This window comes from Leptonychotes weddellii, chromosome 2 (assembly GCF_054177405.1).
Source record: "Leptonychotes weddellii isolate Sample4059 chromosome 2, ASM5417740v2, whole genome shotgun sequence".
NCBI classification, from domain to species: domain Eukaryota; kingdom Metazoa; phylum Chordata; class Mammalia; order Carnivora; family Phocidae; genus Leptonychotes; species Leptonychotes weddellii.
Genome location: NC_138370.1, coordinates 159,563,316 through 159,580,579, shown reverse-complemented (window position 1 = coordinate 159,580,579; position 17,264 = coordinate 159,563,316).

The following is a 17,264-nucleotide window of genomic DNA, read 5'->3' as shown; positions in this document are numbered from 1 at the left end:
TCCACAACCAGGTAGATGATATTACTCTCTGAGGAACTGAAGTTCAAGAGAGGTAAAGAATGGGCAGACTCCAAGAGTGTCTCTATTATCACATCACTGCACTGAATAAGTGAGCCTAGAAATAGAATTCTGGATTCTCTAGCAGACTTCTGGAGCAGTATTTTGGGCTGTGAAGAGAGGAGTCCTTTGCAGCTTCCTACCTCAGCCACATAACCTCTGGCTGTGACCTTCAGTGAGTAAGCCTTGTGACCTTGAGGGAATAATTTCACTTCTCTCACAGCTCTGTTTCCTCAAAGGAGAGATGGTAATAGTGTCTGTTTTAGTTATGTCTTGCTTGTAACAATTCACTCCAAAACTTAGCTGCTTAAAACCACAATAGTCATCCCGATGGGTCAAGAATTTGGGTGTGGCTCAGGGTCGCTCAGGACGTTGCAGTCAAATGTTGCCCAGGGTCTGCCGTCACCTGAAAGTCTGACTGGGGGCTGGAGCATCCACTTCCAAAATGGCTCACTCACATAGCTGGCAAGTCCGTTCCTCTCCGTTTCGGCCTCTTCACAGAGTTGCTTGAGTCTCTTGACAAAATGGCAGTTGGCTACCAAGAGCAAGCAAGCCAAGAGACCAAGATGCAAGGGCAGTGATTTTATGCCTATCCTCGGAAGTCACATACCATCACCTCTGCCATATTCTAGTGGTCACCCAAGGCAGCCCCTAATTCAAGTGGGAGGGAACCATGCAAGGGACATCTTGGAGGTTTCTACAGCAGAATCTACTCCACAGGTTGTCGGAAGAATTAAAACAGCACGTTAAACCTGGAACATGATAAATACTGAATAAATGGTAGCTATTATTGCAAAGTGCTGAATGCCAACCAATGCTAAGGCTGGTTCTGACTCTACACTTTGCCCTGAGTTTTATGCTATTTTGGACTTTAACAGGAGACTCCTTTGTGAAATACATGAGCCCTCATTAGAACCCGATAGGAAGAATCCAGAAAGCCAGAGGGCTCACAAAAAACATCAGCAAAAACAAACACCAGTACAAAGAACAGATGAAGCAAACAACATCTGGGGCCAAGCTCCTGAGGACCAATGGCAGCTAGTTGGCCCTGGTAGGCTCAACAGCTCAGCCAGCCTGGGAAGCCCCTGGAGCACCTTGTCACTACCTCCTAAACAGCAACAGCAACAACAAATGTATCTCTATCTCTTATCTTTATCTTGCAGGTGTTATCACTTAAATAGTGTAGTATAGTGTTTTCCCACCTTGTATTCTGGGAATACAAGGCTGTCTATTAAATCCCTTTTTGGAGACTTGCAGTGCACATTCTGCAGCATTAAAGACTCTAGGAAGTCCTATACATAAACAATAACACAATCGGAAGGAAAAAAACTCATTTAGTTAGATGTGACCCAGCACTTCGCAAACTTGTTAGAGCTCAACATACACTTATTTTTTTTTTTTTCTTCCTCTGCAGGTTTAAGCCTCCTATGTGGAAGCATTGCCTACCTCCTAAAGGCATGATCATGCATAAGCCACTAAAACTTTGTGGCCCTTAGTCGCTTCATGATGAGTGTAATGTGCATAACACACACTTCGTAGGGCTGTTGAGAAATGAGAAAGGTACCTTGCCTGGCATCTGGGTCCCAGTAAGAGCATGGACTTGACAGTCAGAGCTTGGATCCTTTGGGTTCGAATTCCAGCTCCACCTTTAAGGAGCTATTTGACCTTGACCAAGTTCCCTTACCTCTCCTTCAGTGTCTTGTCCGTAAAACAAGGAGAATAATTGCACCTATCCTGTAGCTTTAACTTGGGGATAACATAAAAGGGAGCCAGTGAAACACTGAGCCCTTGCTTGGCACACTGCCAGGACTCCCTCGTTGTAGGGCATCATGGTGATTGTGTGGCCAGAGGTCACAGGGCCGGTAAGCGACAAAGGGAGTTGATGAAGCCTAGCCCACCTGCCTCGGAGCGCATGTGGTTTTCCCCCTCCGTCGTGCCATACAAACCAACAGCAGAAACGAGATGTGGTCATTTTCAGAGCGGCTCTGCAAGAGGATTGCATCGGCAGTTGGGGACAAGTGGGTGGCAACAATTGAGGAGAGCTTCCCAGAAGTGGTGGGGTTGCAGGAGGATATTTAAAGACAAGGAGGCAGGTGGCTGGGCAGATGGGGATGGCAGGGTTTACACAGTCAGGACAGCCGGGACAACGGCTTAGAGGCGTGAGAGGCGGCTGGAAGACGCCAGCTTTGCTGGAACAAAGCAGCAGGTGAGGGCCATAGAGTCCACACTCCACGCACCCAGGGAGGGCTGAGGCAGAATAAAACCCTTGGCAGGGAGACTGCGGCCCCATTTGCCTTTTTCAATCAATCAGCCAACAATTGAGGGACAGGCCCTGAAGCAAAGCCCGATTCCTACCTCCCCCAGCTTCTCCCGAGCCATGGCTGCGAAGATAATTGTTTAACTTCTGAGACCTTCTCCTCCCTCCTGAAGCCACAATCAGCCGTACAGAAATTTATTTGTATGATTGAGCTCCTATTTCTGCTTTTGCCATCACTGCAGATCAGTTCGGGTTTTGTCCCCCTGCCAAGTGCTTTTCATATTTTCCAGATCACTCCAAAATCTGTATGTGCTGCCTGGAGCAGGTTTAAGGAACAATCCAAGATTTCTTTCTGAATAAGCAGTTATTTGTACTTTGTTTTGCTTTTCTTGGTTACTGAAGAGAAACAGTGACATAAAGAAAGCACTGGTAACACTTAGCATTGAGCAGCACAAATGTCAATGGTAGTGACTTTGCAAATAAATAGTTACATTGTCAGGCGCACAAGAGTCTCATTGAGGAAATGTGTGCAGAGACTGTTAACAGGGTTAACACTTTAGGCACAGTGTAATCAAGGAAAGACTGTAAACTTTGTACAAAGTGACCTCAGAATGTACTAAAAGCAAATGCCAACCAAGGATCCCAGGATATATTTCCAGACCAGTCACAGTGCACTGGAAGGAGAGAAGGAGCGAGAGAAGAGGGAGGGGGAGAATCTGATAGAGAGAATCTTTGTTTATGGGGAAATGGGGAACGTTTCCTTAATTGTTTCGGTGATTATGGCAAATCCAGTTACACTCTGTTTCATTCTCTGTTTTTATCATGGCCAAGAGATTTTTTTTTTTAATGAGATGTAAAATCCTTTTTCCCACTTTGCACTATTTTTTCTTGTAAAGGATGTTATTGTAAAGAAACTAGAATCTCTTTGGCAAAAACTTAAGTGACTAAATACTTAGGACTCCCACCACCCTCTTCCCAGAGATTTTGGCAGATGACAATGTGGGCGAAGCCATTTCTGTCCTGCCTCCCTGTTTAGGGCTGCCAAATTTAGCACTTAAAAATACAGGATGCCTTATTAAATTTGAATGTCAGATAAACTACAAAAAATTTTTTAGTATAAGTATGTTCTGAACACTGTACGGGACCTACTAAAAATTGTTGTTTATCTGAGATTCAAATTTAACTGAGTATCCTGTATTTCATTTGATCACCCCTTTCCAATTGACTACAGATGTATAGGTTTATTTCTGGACTCTCAATTCTATTCTCTTGATCCATATGTCTATCTTCATGTCTGTATCTTGATTACCCTAGCTTTATAATGAGCTTTGAAATAGAAAAGTCTGAGTCTTCCAACTTTGTTGTTCTTGTTAAATACTGCTTTGGCTACCTTGGGTCCCTTTTAGTTCCACATGAATTTTATTTCTGCAAATAAGCCAGCTGCGATTTTGATATGGATTGCATTGAATCTGTGGACCAATTTGGGGAATATTGCCACCTTAATTGTATTCAGTTCTTCCAATCCATGAACATGGGATGCCTTTCCATTTATTTAGGTCTTCTTTAATTTATTTCAATTATGCTTTGTAGTTTCAAATGTATGTCTTATACTTTTTTGTTGTTAAACTTATTCCTAAGTATCTTATTCTTTTTAATGCTATTGTAAATAGAATTTTCTTAATTTCATTTTCAGATTGTTTATTCTACTGTATATCAATAAAATTGATTTTGGTATACTTATTGCTATGACATTTAAGATTGCAAGTTGGAAGAACCACTGTTCTAGTGAGATATAATTTACATTTTCATTGCCTGCTACAAGGATATTACTAGCTTGGCTCTTTGAGAAAATGCCAGTGGCATTGGCTAAGGGACCAGAAACATATAACCTGTCAGACTGTGGGCTCAGGCGAATTGATAGAAGTGGGGAGAAGCAAGACCCCCACAGGCAGACGTGTTGTCCTTCGGTACTGTAGCTGCCGGTTTCTCTCACTAGACTTTCAAACTCTAGGGTCTTCCGCACAGTTCTCTCTCTAAAGCACAGTCTGGTGCCTGCTTTGAGTGTTTTGCCTGACTCACTGACTAAATGGAGGGGGGAAAGTGGAACTGCTCAGGGGACAGAGCTCAGCAGAATCTTATTTTGCTTAAGGGCCTCGAATCCTATTGTGGTCAGGTGTGGCTCATTTACAAGCACCCTGCTCATAAAGAAAACAAAAACAAAACAATTTCTAGAGCTACAAAAGTATTATCTATTACCTATATGACATAGTGTACTAGTTTTTTTATTGTTGTCACTTTGTAGTATTTTAAAAAAATAAGTTGCATAGCATATTGTCCTTTATTATTCTTGTTCAAGATTGTCTTAACAATCTTTGACTTTTTATTTTTTTAATATCCTTTCCATTGCTGGGTCCTTAGTGGGACATTGACTGGATTCAATAACATTTTTATATTAACTTGGGAAGGATTTTATTTTCATGATTTTTTTCTAATCCAAGATTTTGGCATATCTCCCTATTCATTCAAAGACATGTTTTATTTCCTTCAATAAAATTTTACTGCTTTCTTTATATAGGTTCTAGACTTCCATAATTCAATTTGTTCATGATTCTATTTTTAAAGAATTTATTTTATAATGTCTATATGTAACTCATTATTACTAATACAAAGAGAAGTTACTGATTTTTGAAAAATATTTATCATATGCTCAGTCACTGTACCAATCTCTTATTGGTTTTAATATTTTTAATTGAGTCATTTGGGATTTCTAGGCATAAAATTATATAATAGGCACAAAAAATAACTTTGCCTCTTCTTTTTCAATATTTAAAATCTTCATTTGCTTTTCTTGTCTTATTACATAGTTAGAACCTCCCAAATAATGATAAATAATAGTGGTGATGTTCATTTACCTGTTTTGAAGTCAAGAGTATTTGCTCTTGAAAATTCTGTAGCCAATACAAACTGTAATACAAAACAGGAAAATAAACTATACCGTTTTTGGATATAACAATAATTATATTTAGGATATATATAATAATGAATAATTCCCTGAGAGCAGAGTAAGCTCGAGTCTCCACAGGGTAGAAATAAAGACTTGAAGGAATTTTTCATTCCTTAAATTCTTAAAAGAAGTGATGGGAGAGAGGAGCCAGGAAGAATCTGATCTATCCAAGATGGCAGATTAAGAGTTCAAAGATTAGGAACAGCTGGGGAGAACAAGAGGCCAGAGATCAGAAAGCAGGATTTTCTTGGGCAAAAGCCAAGAAAACCAGCTGGGAGGTGACCACTATGTCAAAATAGTTTTATGCAGAAGCCAAGGAGGGAATGCAAATCTCTGAAAGGAAAGAATCTTGACGAGTAATAGAAAGTCTTGACAAGCAGCTTCTAGAACAGAGTTTTTCAAGCTTTAAAAATATGACTTGTCATCTTCCTATCAGTGTAGTGGAGTCCTTTGCCTAGCACAGCGACTTGTATACAGTTGGTCATGAAAAAAAAGTGGTTGATTTAATAGACAAGAAGAGAGAAAAATAACAATATCTCAGAAGCCAAAGAAAAAGCAATGATTTCTAATACAAAAAGAGATGACTTTTTACGTCTTTTTCTAAGTAAGCATTTTATTGAACGTGCATACAGAGAAGTTACAAATTGTACACCTCAATAAATTATTAACCCCCCCCAACCACCACTGAGAACAAGAAACAGAACATTACCAGTTGCCTAGATGTTCCCTTTGAGCTCCCTCCTAGCCACTACACCCTTCAAGGGTAATCACAAAACAACATAGATTAGTTTTAGCTATTTTTTAACTTTGTGTAAATTAAAATCACACAGTATTTACTTTTTTGTATCTGGTTCCTTTCATCCAACATTGCGTTTTTGAGACTCCTCCATGTTGTTTCATGTAGCAATAATTTATTTTCACTGCTGTATAGTTTTTCCATTGTATGAATATAGCACAATTTATTTATCTATTCTATTGTTGATGGGCATCTAGGATGTTTACAGATTGGAACTATCAAGAATAGTGCTGCTCTGAACATTTTAGTACATGTCTTTGGATGAATATATGTAAGTTTCCATAGGGTCTACATCGAGAAGTACAATTACTACAGATATCTGTATTTTCAGCTTTAAAATACATTATTAGGGGCACCTGGGTGGCTCAGTTGGTTAAGCGACTGCCTTCAGCTCAGGTCATGACCCTGGAGTCCTGGGATGGAGTCCCACATCGGGCTCCCTGCTCAGCAGGGAGTCTGCTTCTCCCTCTCATCCTCCTCCCTCTCATGCTCTCTGTCTCTCATTCTCTTTCTCAAATAAATAAATAAAATCTTTAAAAAAATAAAATAAAATAAAATACGTTATTAAACAGTTTTCCAAGTGGTTATACCAATTATGTTCTACTAACAATATATGGGAGTTCCAGTTGCTCTATATCCTCACCAAATCTGTGTTGTGTTTTACATTTTAGATATTCTAGTGGGTATGTAATGGTCTTACATTGTAATTTTAATTTGTATTTTCCTGAGGATGAATGAGGCTAAGTGAACATTTTTCCTTTGGCTGAAAAATTAAATCATGTCCAAGGTAAAATATCTAACAACACAATTGTATAGGTGTGCCTGGCTGGCTCAGTCAGGAGAGCATGCAACTCTTGATCTCTCAGGGTGGTGAGTTCAAGCCCTACTTCGGGCATGGAGGCTACTTAAAAAAAAAAAAAACAAATAAAAGTATAAAAAATTAAGCCCATGGTATTAGTTTCCTAAAGCTATCATATCAAAGTACCACAAATTAGGTGGCTTACAATAGGAATTTATTTTCTTAAAGTTCTGGAAACTAGAAATTTGAAATCAAGGTGTTGGCAGGGCCATACTTCCTCTAAAACCTGTGTGGGAACCCTTCCTTGCTTCTTCCTAGCTTCTAGTGGTTTATCAGCAAAACTTGGCATTCCTTGGTTTGTAGACGCACCACTCCCATCTTCTGTCTTCATGCGATGTTCTCTGTATGTTTCTGTCTTCACATGGCTGTCTTCTTATAAGAACACAAATAATATTGGATTAGGGACCCCCCTTACTATGACCTTATCTTAATTATATCTGCAACTGCTCCATTTCTTTTTTTTTTTTTTTAAGATTTTATTTATTTGACAGAGAGAGACAGTGAGAGAGGGAACATAAGCAGGGGGAGTGGGAGAGGGAGAAGGAGGCCTCCCGCGTAGCAGGGAGCCCGATGCGGGGCTTGATCCCAGGACCCTGGGATCATGACCTGAGCCGAAGGCAGACGCTTAATGACTGAACCACCCAGGCGCCCCAGAAATTCAAGGTATCTTTTTTGGGTGACACAATTCAACCCATAACACTCCCCTTCACTCTTTACTTTTTTTTTTTTTTTAAGATTTTATTTATTTATTTGACAGAGAGACACAGCGAGAGAGGGAACACAAGCAGGGGGAGTGGGAGAGGGGAGAAGCAGGCTTCCTGCAGAGCAGGGAGCCCAATGTGGGGCTCGATCCCAGGACCCTGGGATCATGACCTGAGCTGAAGGCTGCCGCATAACCGACTGAGCCACCCAGGCACCCCTTCACTTTTTACTCTTAACAATTTAGTACGTATCCTAGAGAAAATTCCTTATGCATTTACAAATGTATGTATATAATATGTATATGGGTGTTGTTTACATGTACACAAACATATGCCATATATTATCACACTGTACATGTTACTTGACACTTTTTATTTTAAAAACATTTTATTGTGGTAAAAAATACCTGACATCAAATATACCATTTTAACTATTTTTAAGTGTGCAATTCAGCGGCATTAAGTACATTTACAATTTATGCAACCATCACCACTGTTTCTAGAATTTTTCATCATTCCAAACAGAAACTCTATGCCCGTTAAGCAATAACTCCTCATTCTTCCCTTCCCCAGCCCCCAGTAAGCTCCATTCTACTTTCTGTCCCTATAAATCTGCCTATTCTAGTTACCTCATATAAGTGGAATCACACAATATTTGTTCATTTTTGTCTGACTTATTTTACTTAGCCTAGTGTTTTCAAGGTTCATCCATGATGTAGCAAGAGTCAGAACTTCATTCCTTTTTATGGCTGAATAATATCCTATTGTATGTATAGACCACATTTTGTTTATTCATCTACTGATGGACACGGGCTGTTTCCATATTTTGGCTATTGTGAATAATACTGCTTTGAACACTGGTGTACAAGCATCTGTTTTGAGTCCCTATTTTCAATTCTGCCATATTGCTTTTGCCACTTAATAAATTGTGGCCACCTCTTCAATCAGTACAGATAAGGCTACCCCATTTTTTTCACCAATTGCTTCGTATTCCATAGTATGATGTGAGGATGACATTCTATGGAAGTAAATTTTATCCTGCCTAGGTGGTGAAAATGAAGAGAGAATCTGAGACTATACAATGGAAACATAAGTTTTCTTAAAGTGGAGTTTGTGGAACCCTGTGGTTTCCCAGACATACTCTTATAAGTCTACACATTTTCTTTATAAAGTGAAATTTTGTGCTTTCATTTTTGAGATAATCTATAATATAGTTGTAAGCATCATTTGGATCATCTGAATGACCAGCTGTTAAACAAGTGTTGCCAACCAACGTTGGTACCCTAATTTACTGTGGTGTCTATGATTGTCATGACACCAAGTCAAGGAGTAACACAAAAAGAATAGAGAAGGGACACCTGGGCGGCTCAGTTGGTTGAGCGTTCAACTCTTGATTTCAGCTCAGGTCGTGATCTCGGGGTCCTGGGATCAAGCCCCACGTCGGGCTCCACACTCAGTGGGGAGCCTGCTAGAGATTCTCTCTCTCTCTCTCTTCCCCTCCCCCATCTCTCTCTCTAAAATAAATAAATAAATCTTTGGGGGAAAAAAAGAATAGAGATAAACCTAGTAAGCTCACTGTGTTACAGACCCAGTGATGTCATGTGCACTATAGGAATGAAGGTGTTTAAGTAGTTCGAATAGAGGAAAGTGGTAGAAGAATGGGACCATCACAGTAGTGAGAAGCCAAATAAAAAAAATCTATGACAGAGTAGTCAGTACTGTTCCCACAGTGGGCGGGGGGGGAGGGGGGGGCGGGCAAGGGGGGAGGGTGCAATAAGGTGGACCAAAGAATTTCTCTGGAAATGTTTGAATATAATTTTTAAATTTGCTCTGGGTTCTCTCATTGCATATGTAAAAGCTGTAAGTATAAGGAGACTATAACTAGTTTTCTATTTACATATTTTAAAGTTGTGCTCTTTGAAAGCTAATTTAAATCAATAATAAATGTTTATTCCCTATCAAAAAGTTCCATACATTGCTCAAGTCTGAGAAACACTAACCTAGCAGTTTAACTTGATGCAGAATTTCCAGACCACGGCTGTCACAATGGGAAATGTCAGCACAAACAGCTAAATAGGTCTCTGGCTGGAGAACATCAGTTTTTGAACATGAACGTGGATTTATATGTAAATGTTTCTCTACTCCAAAGTCAGAACGAATGATTCATGACATTGGGCATATCAGAAAGGCTGGGCCTAGGAACTAGGCTGGTTTTCCGTCCTGCCCTGGTTCCACCCTATCTGAATCCCAGCTGCCTCTTTTCTAAACTAGAGATTGACAACAGTATGAAACTTGCATGTTTGCTGTAAGGATCGTATGTAACATATTGAAAGCATCTGGGGAATATTAGGGGTATTCAGTGACAGCTACTGATATTACAGGGTCATTTGAGCTGTAGGTTTGGAGCTTGTTCCATGAGCTTTATGTCATGCTTAAGCCTTTTCCACACTTGGGAAAATAGTCTCAACTGGGTAACTGAATATTACACATATAATCAAAGTAGTATTTGCTAATGCTATTATAGAATGCAAAAATACAAACAAAACAAAGTAAAAACTCTTAGATTAAAGTCTCATTGATTGAATTTTTTATCAACTCTTCCTGGTTGGTTAAGTTTTGTAAAGCAGATATTTCAACCCTCAATGTTAGAACTATTTTGAAAGTCTGCCATCCACTTTGATACGGTATATTTTGTGGATTTGCCCCTGCATCCCTGGTCATGGCTAAAATCACTGAAACTTCATGTGTGGATGTCCATCTATAAGTTGTACAGGAAATTGAGCTAAAGCTGACTTCAGATTATAACTGGAAGCTTATTGTTGTATTTTACGATCACCCTGGCATCTCTTTGCTTTCTTGTGATTGATTATTATTCTAAAATTGGAGTGTAATGAAGGTCGAGATTCTGGCCCCTCTGAGTTTACAAACAGTAATCATATTTTCAACAGGTACATGGCCTAAAACAACATCCGTGAGAAATGATGACCGTCATGTTGAAAGGTTTTGGAATGTTGCTTTACTTACACATTCCATCTTTCCCCTTATTCGTAATAAAAATGTTGAGCAATAAGGTTGGGACACGCCTAATGGTGTCTTCCCTTAACACCAGAGTCTGTCCACTTCCTCTCACCACTACTGCAACTCTATGGTCCACATCATCCTGCACCTAAACAAGTACTGTAGCATCCTAGCTGGTCTCCTTGCTTCTCCTCTAGCCCCTTCCGATCCATTCCCCGTACACTATGTCAGAGTGGCCTTTCCTAACTGTAAATCAAATCATGTCACTGCCTGCTTAATACTCTCCAATGGTTTCCACAGCATGTAGAAGAAAACCCAATCCTGACTGTGGTTCATACAGCCCTACCCGACCCGGCCCATGCGTGCCCCGCCCACCTCCACAGACACCACTGTCCCTCGAGTTCACTGTGCTGCAGTCGCACCCCTTTTCTTTCTTCAAATACTCCTAATACATTCCCACTCTAGGGTCTTCATGCTTGCCATGTCTTCCTCTGCCTAAAATGCTCTGTTTTGTCATCTTTGCATGGTTATTTCCTTCATATCACTCAGCTAACTCCTTAGAGAAGCCTTCCTTGCCCACACATGCCATCACCCTGGGTCTAACACCTTGTTTTATTTCCTTAAAAGCACTCAGTACTCTGGTTTCAGCCCTACCGTTGATTGGGAACTACCTTATGCTAGAGTATCTCTCCCCCTAGAATGTAAGCTGTGGGAATGTCTTGTCGCTCAATGCCTAATATGATGCCTACCCTTAAAATTCTTTCAATAACATTGCTTGAATGAATGAATGAATGAATGAAGAAACGAAGGAATACCCAAGTTCAGAAATCACCTAAGTTCTAGTCCTAGCTTGGTTGCTGAGTAATGGAGTAAACTCTGGCAGGTACTGAACCTCTTTGGGTATCAGATTTCCCTATGAAATATACTTAGTATATTTCTAGAAGATCATGAAGGGCTCTTCTTGTTTTATACTCCCCTGGTCTGTATTCATTTATTATTTCCCCCTTTCCTTACCTTCCTTCTCTCTCTCTCTCAATCTCTCTCTCTCTTTCTCAGCAGCACTCCCTTGGATTCAAAAATAATTCTAAATCAGTTGGCGATATTTTATGCACAAACAGAATTCTCAAGGATGGATGGTCTGTAGACACTGAACTGTCATCACAACCGCATGTTGTAGTGTTTATTTTTCCTGCCCAGCCAGCCCCATCAGAACCACACCCTCCACTGCCAAGCCACAACCCCACCCTGCCTTTGGAAATAAAAATGGAATAGCAGGCTCCCTGGCTTCTGGAAAGAAAAAAAAAAAAGAGCTGCACAAATTTAGTATGATGTTTCTGGAGAAGTCTGGGTGCCACTGACAGGATTGATAACTTTATAAAATTTCTTAATATAGTAAAGTCTGTGAAGATGCTAAGGGGCAGTGATATCAAATTTTAGGTACTGCCAGAAATAATTTCTTTTTTTTCTTTTTCCTTTTTTTTTTTTTTTTTTTTTTTAGAGGGGGTGGGCAGAGGGAGAGGGAGAGAGAGAATCTTAGGGAGACTCCATGCCCAGCACTGAGTTAGAGCTCAATCTCACGACTCTGAGACCATGACATGAGCCAAAATCAAGAGTCGGACACTTAACTGACTGAACCACCCAGGCGCCTCTGCCAGAGATAATTTCTTCATTACTTTTTCTAGGCCACACCTAATTACAGTTACTACACTTGAACATGCTTAACGTTTAGCCATTTAGTTTATAATATGCTAGAAGCATACATTAAAAAACAGTATAATAATGATTAGATAGCAACACTATACACTAAAATGTACATCATTCCTTATTTCAGATCCTCTGAAAAATGGTCTCAGGAAATGAAAAAGGGATTTCTCCCATGTCTGGAGGAACTGAAGGCAATATCAGCTGCAAGGATAGATTTTTAATTTGCTTGGAAATGCATATCTGCAAACCGAGTTTCTAAAATTTTGAAAAACCACATGGAAACTTAGAATCACAGCATTTATGAGCTTGGAGAACACTGTGCCCTTCCTTTAACAAATGAGGAAATTGAAACTTAAGGAGATCAAATGACTAGGCTAAGGTCATAAGGCCCATTGTTGCTGGAGATGGAACCAAACCTCGGGTCTCCTGCTTGGTGGTTCCACGATTTCCTCATCATCACACCATGCTGACTTTATGAAACACTGTCATTATTTGCAACTTTCAATCATGGGTGCCAACCCAGAACATAGCAGATCAGGATATAAAATGGTCAGTCCATGAACTGAGAAGCCACTTGAGGAATTATAGTATTAGTTGTTATGCTGTTGTTACAGTAATTGCTAATATTTGTTGAGTTTATATGTCAGATACTGTACTAGGTGTGTTATTTGCATGATCCTATTTAATCTACAACTAGTCCAATGGGGTAGATAATAATAAGAACATTAACATTTATGTGCCATGCACTTTTCTAAGATTTTTACATCAATAAACCATTTACTCCTCAAAACTATCCTATAAAATAGTATTATTACTCCTGTTTACAAGTAAAGAAACTAAGTCATAAAGAGGTTGGGTCTTGCTCAAATTCAGACTCAAGGGCATACCCTTAAACCAATGTTTAATCTGCTTCTCTATGCTTTACTGTCTTCTCATTAGTTTCTACTTTCCCATTACCCAACTGTTAGGAGAAATAGTAAGTAGCTAACCTAAGCTTCTTCTCCCTGTATTTACCTATCTTCTCAATATTAGCTGGCAGTAGAGACATTTAAAGATAGAGGAACTGGGGCACCTGGGTGGCTCAATCTGCCTTTGGCTGAGGTCATGATCCCAGGTCCTGAGATCAAGCCCCTTGTCAGGCTCCTTGCTCAGCAGGGAGCCTGCTTCTCCCTCTCCTTCTGCCTGCCGCTCCCCCTGCTTGTTCTCTCTCTCTCTGTCAAATAAATAAATAAATAAATCTTTAAAAAAAATAAAATAAAGATAAAGGAGCCAAAAAGAAGAGAAAGCCATCTACAACCTGAGTAACTTGGACAATCCAAGATTTTACTATCTTATCAGCAATGTTTAAACTTCAACAAGTTTTAGGCTATGGCCTCTGGAAGTATGTTTTCTATCCATGGTGGCTTGGTATAAAAGCATAATCCATGAATTACTATGTGAGCTAGATTCTTTCTGCAAGAAGGAACAGAGATGCTCGTGTTATGTCAGTTAGTGGGGAAATGTGTTACTATGAATACCTGGAGAAGTGGGGAAGCACAGGAAATGGTCTCAGTGGCTGCACAGCCAGGCCTCATGGAGGAGCATCCATTTTTCTTCAGACTGCAGTAGAAGCTCTAGTCAGCCAACAGCAATTCTAGTTGTCTACCATAGCAATGACTCATAATCTGCCGTTTGTCTCACAATCTGCATACGATCAATTTACTTTTATCTCTTGTCTTACATTTCTCTCCTGCCTCTGCTCTGAGTCTCTCTTCTTCTGCCTCTATTTATCATCCATGGTTTTTTTCTGTAGGACTTACAATCAAACTCCAGGAGAAAGAGGGGTCTGTTCGGGTACATGAGTAGACCTATTGGTTCATCAAGTAGATGATGCTCCCATCATGCAGAACATTTACACCAAGCCATCTCAAAGTCTATAGATGGCTGCCCATCACCCGCTTCCCCAGTGAGGGATAGACTTCCAGGTCCACTAGGATCTGGATCACACAAAGCTAAGCATGGACCTACATGTTTAGAAGGGAACATTAATCGTGGCTGGCTCTATGTATGACTTGTCTGGTACACATACAAATCCTCTTTCGTGTACTTAAAGTGCTAATCAGAACAAATGCTCTTACTGAAAAAATAAAGTATTAAATTTAAGAGTAAATTTAAGAGTAAAAAGGAAAAAATAAAGTATTAAATTTAAGAGTAAATTTAAGAGTAAACCAAACAATAAAGGGTTATTGCTAACTATTCTCTTATTGTAGACTTTGGCTAGAGTTCCATTTTTGGCTGTGGTGTACTCAGAACTGAACATCATACACTTTTTTAATGCTCTTGAACATCAGCTCTCTCACCTGTTGAATCTATAGTCAAACTATTTAGTTGATTCAGGATACAAAAAAAGCAGCTGTCATCTGTCTGTTCTTTGTAACCCAGGAGCTCTGATAAATCTGACATTTCAAAATGGCCTAACGTTGGAGGATTTTGAAGTTGTTTTGTTGATGGGATTGACTTACAAGGTGATGGAAATAACAGTACCTTGAGGTTGCAGCCCATTTTGTATTTTTGAAGTGCTCTTCATTGAAATGCCACTCTTTTACTCCTTTGTACTTCCCCAGGCCCTGACTAACCATAAAAGGCAAATCCTTTGCAGCTCTGCTGAAAGCTCCTCTCCTTTTCCATGAAGCCATTTTGGTTTTCTAAATCCACCTGGATCACTTTTTTCTCTGAACTCACCGTGGTTCATTGCCTCTGCTGTTCATGCATGACACCTCTTACTATAATTGCTTTTAGGAAACCATAAGTTTTTGCTCGTTTATGGTAATCTCCTTGAGGGCAGAGAAAATGACCAGTGTCTTATCCTCTAAGCCACTTAAAACCATATCTAGCACATCAAAGGCATAAAAAAAATAGAGGAGGGGGAAGCATGAGAAAAGGCATGATTGTGCCCACTTTATAGAGGAGGAAGTTAAAACACAGCACTTGGGTGTTGAGGAAAATCTTGCACTAACTCATGGTGGCCCTAAGCCAAAGTACAGAAGCAAAGAAAGAAACTATTTAAAAGTAGAAGAAGAGGAATAATGAGAAGAGACAGGAAAGGAAGAGATGCATCAGCTGGAGGGCTAAGATGAATGGATAAGCAGGAAAGAGGGGGAGTTTTTTTTAAAAGAGAGGGAGATTGGGGGCCTTGGGGGGCTCAGTCAGTTAAGTGTCAAACTCTTCATTTTGGCTCAGGTCATGATCTCAGAGTGATGAGATGGGGCCACGGGTCCAGCTCCATGCTCAGCGGGGAGTCTTCTTCTCACCCTCTCCCTCCTCTCTCTCTCTGCTCCCCGCCCCCCCGCTCACACATGTGCATACACTTGTGCACGCTCTCTCTCTCTCAAATAAATAAATAAATCTTTTAAAAAATAATAAAAATAAAAGGGAGGTGGAAGATAAGGGCAGAAGAATAAGGCAGAAATGCATTTTTATAATCTCCTTAAGAAAATGCTTTATGCCAACCAGAAGAGCTAATTTGGGCTTTGGGAAGTAGAGAAGAAATGAGGAAGGTTCTATCCTTTGGCCAAAGGTAAGAGAACTGAGAAAAGTAAAAAAGAGGATAAAGGGGAAGAAGAGAAGGAAGTGGTTGGTCCTTTTTTGGTTATTAAAATTATTCCAAACAAAATCTGTTTTTGACAAATTTGCAAAATCAAAGGGAAAAAAGAAAACCACAATGAAAGGAACTTAAGAATCCAGATTATACTTTTCTTGTTACAATGGAGTATTTTACTATAGTTATAAAGTTATTTTCACCTTCTATTTTATTCTATTGATGGTGTAGACCCAAATAGCACCCGGAAATATCAAATGCTCTATCAAGACCAGGAATGTGACCAGGTATGTGATGTTTTGAGTGAGAAATTCAGTGCAATTTGGATAATTGTAGGCAAAACTTCTAATGCATGAGTTTAAATTCTCTGTCATCATGTAAGAATTTTTCGACCATTTTAAACCAGAACCTTCAAGTGGCTATCTAATCTGGCAATGTTGTATGGCCATCCTAATTTTATTCCTATTATGCAAAAGTATCAGAGATAATTCATTCTAATTTTATTTAAATTAGAAAGTAAAGGTGTAGAGGTGTAACATCTTTTCCCCTAGTTTTTAGGATACCTTTCTCACCCAGTTTCCTCTTCCCACTCTGACTACAACTTTTTGAGTTTTCTTTGAAGCCTCCTCTTCCTAGATTCTTCCCTTGTATTGGTATTTCTTGGGAGTCCACCTTTGACTCTCTGCTTTTTTTATATTACACCATCTTGTTTGCTTTATTTCCCTTGTTTCAGTTATTATTCAGAGGGAAAAGACTCCCCAAACTCTATCTGCCACCTAATCTTTCTCTACAGAGCTTCAGAACCATAATTCCAAGTTGGGACATCTCTAGTGTGGTCCTCAGGCACCATGAATTTCATATGTCCAAAATTTATCTTATCTCCCCACCAAAACTTGTTTCTCTTCCTGTGTGCTCTTACAGCAGTGTTATCATCCATCAGGTTTCCCAAAGCAGAATCCTGGATATTATCTTTAATTTCTCCTTCTACACATCCATTTATCTGGCCTTATGGAGTCCATCTGTTGTGCATTTCTTGAACTGTCTACTTCTACCAGTCTCAGTTGACTCTGAATTATTCCCACAGCTCCACGATAAAATCTTCCTGACTTTCTTTCCCCAAATTATGTCCGGTGCCCCAACTTGCATTGTACCGTGACTCTCTTTTACAATATATATTGGTTTATGCTGTGCTAAGCTGAGGTAACAAATAGACCCAAATATGTAACTGCTCAGCCATTAGGAGCTATTTCCTGCCCAACAGCCTGAGCTAGTGTTCAGGTGGTCAGTGCAA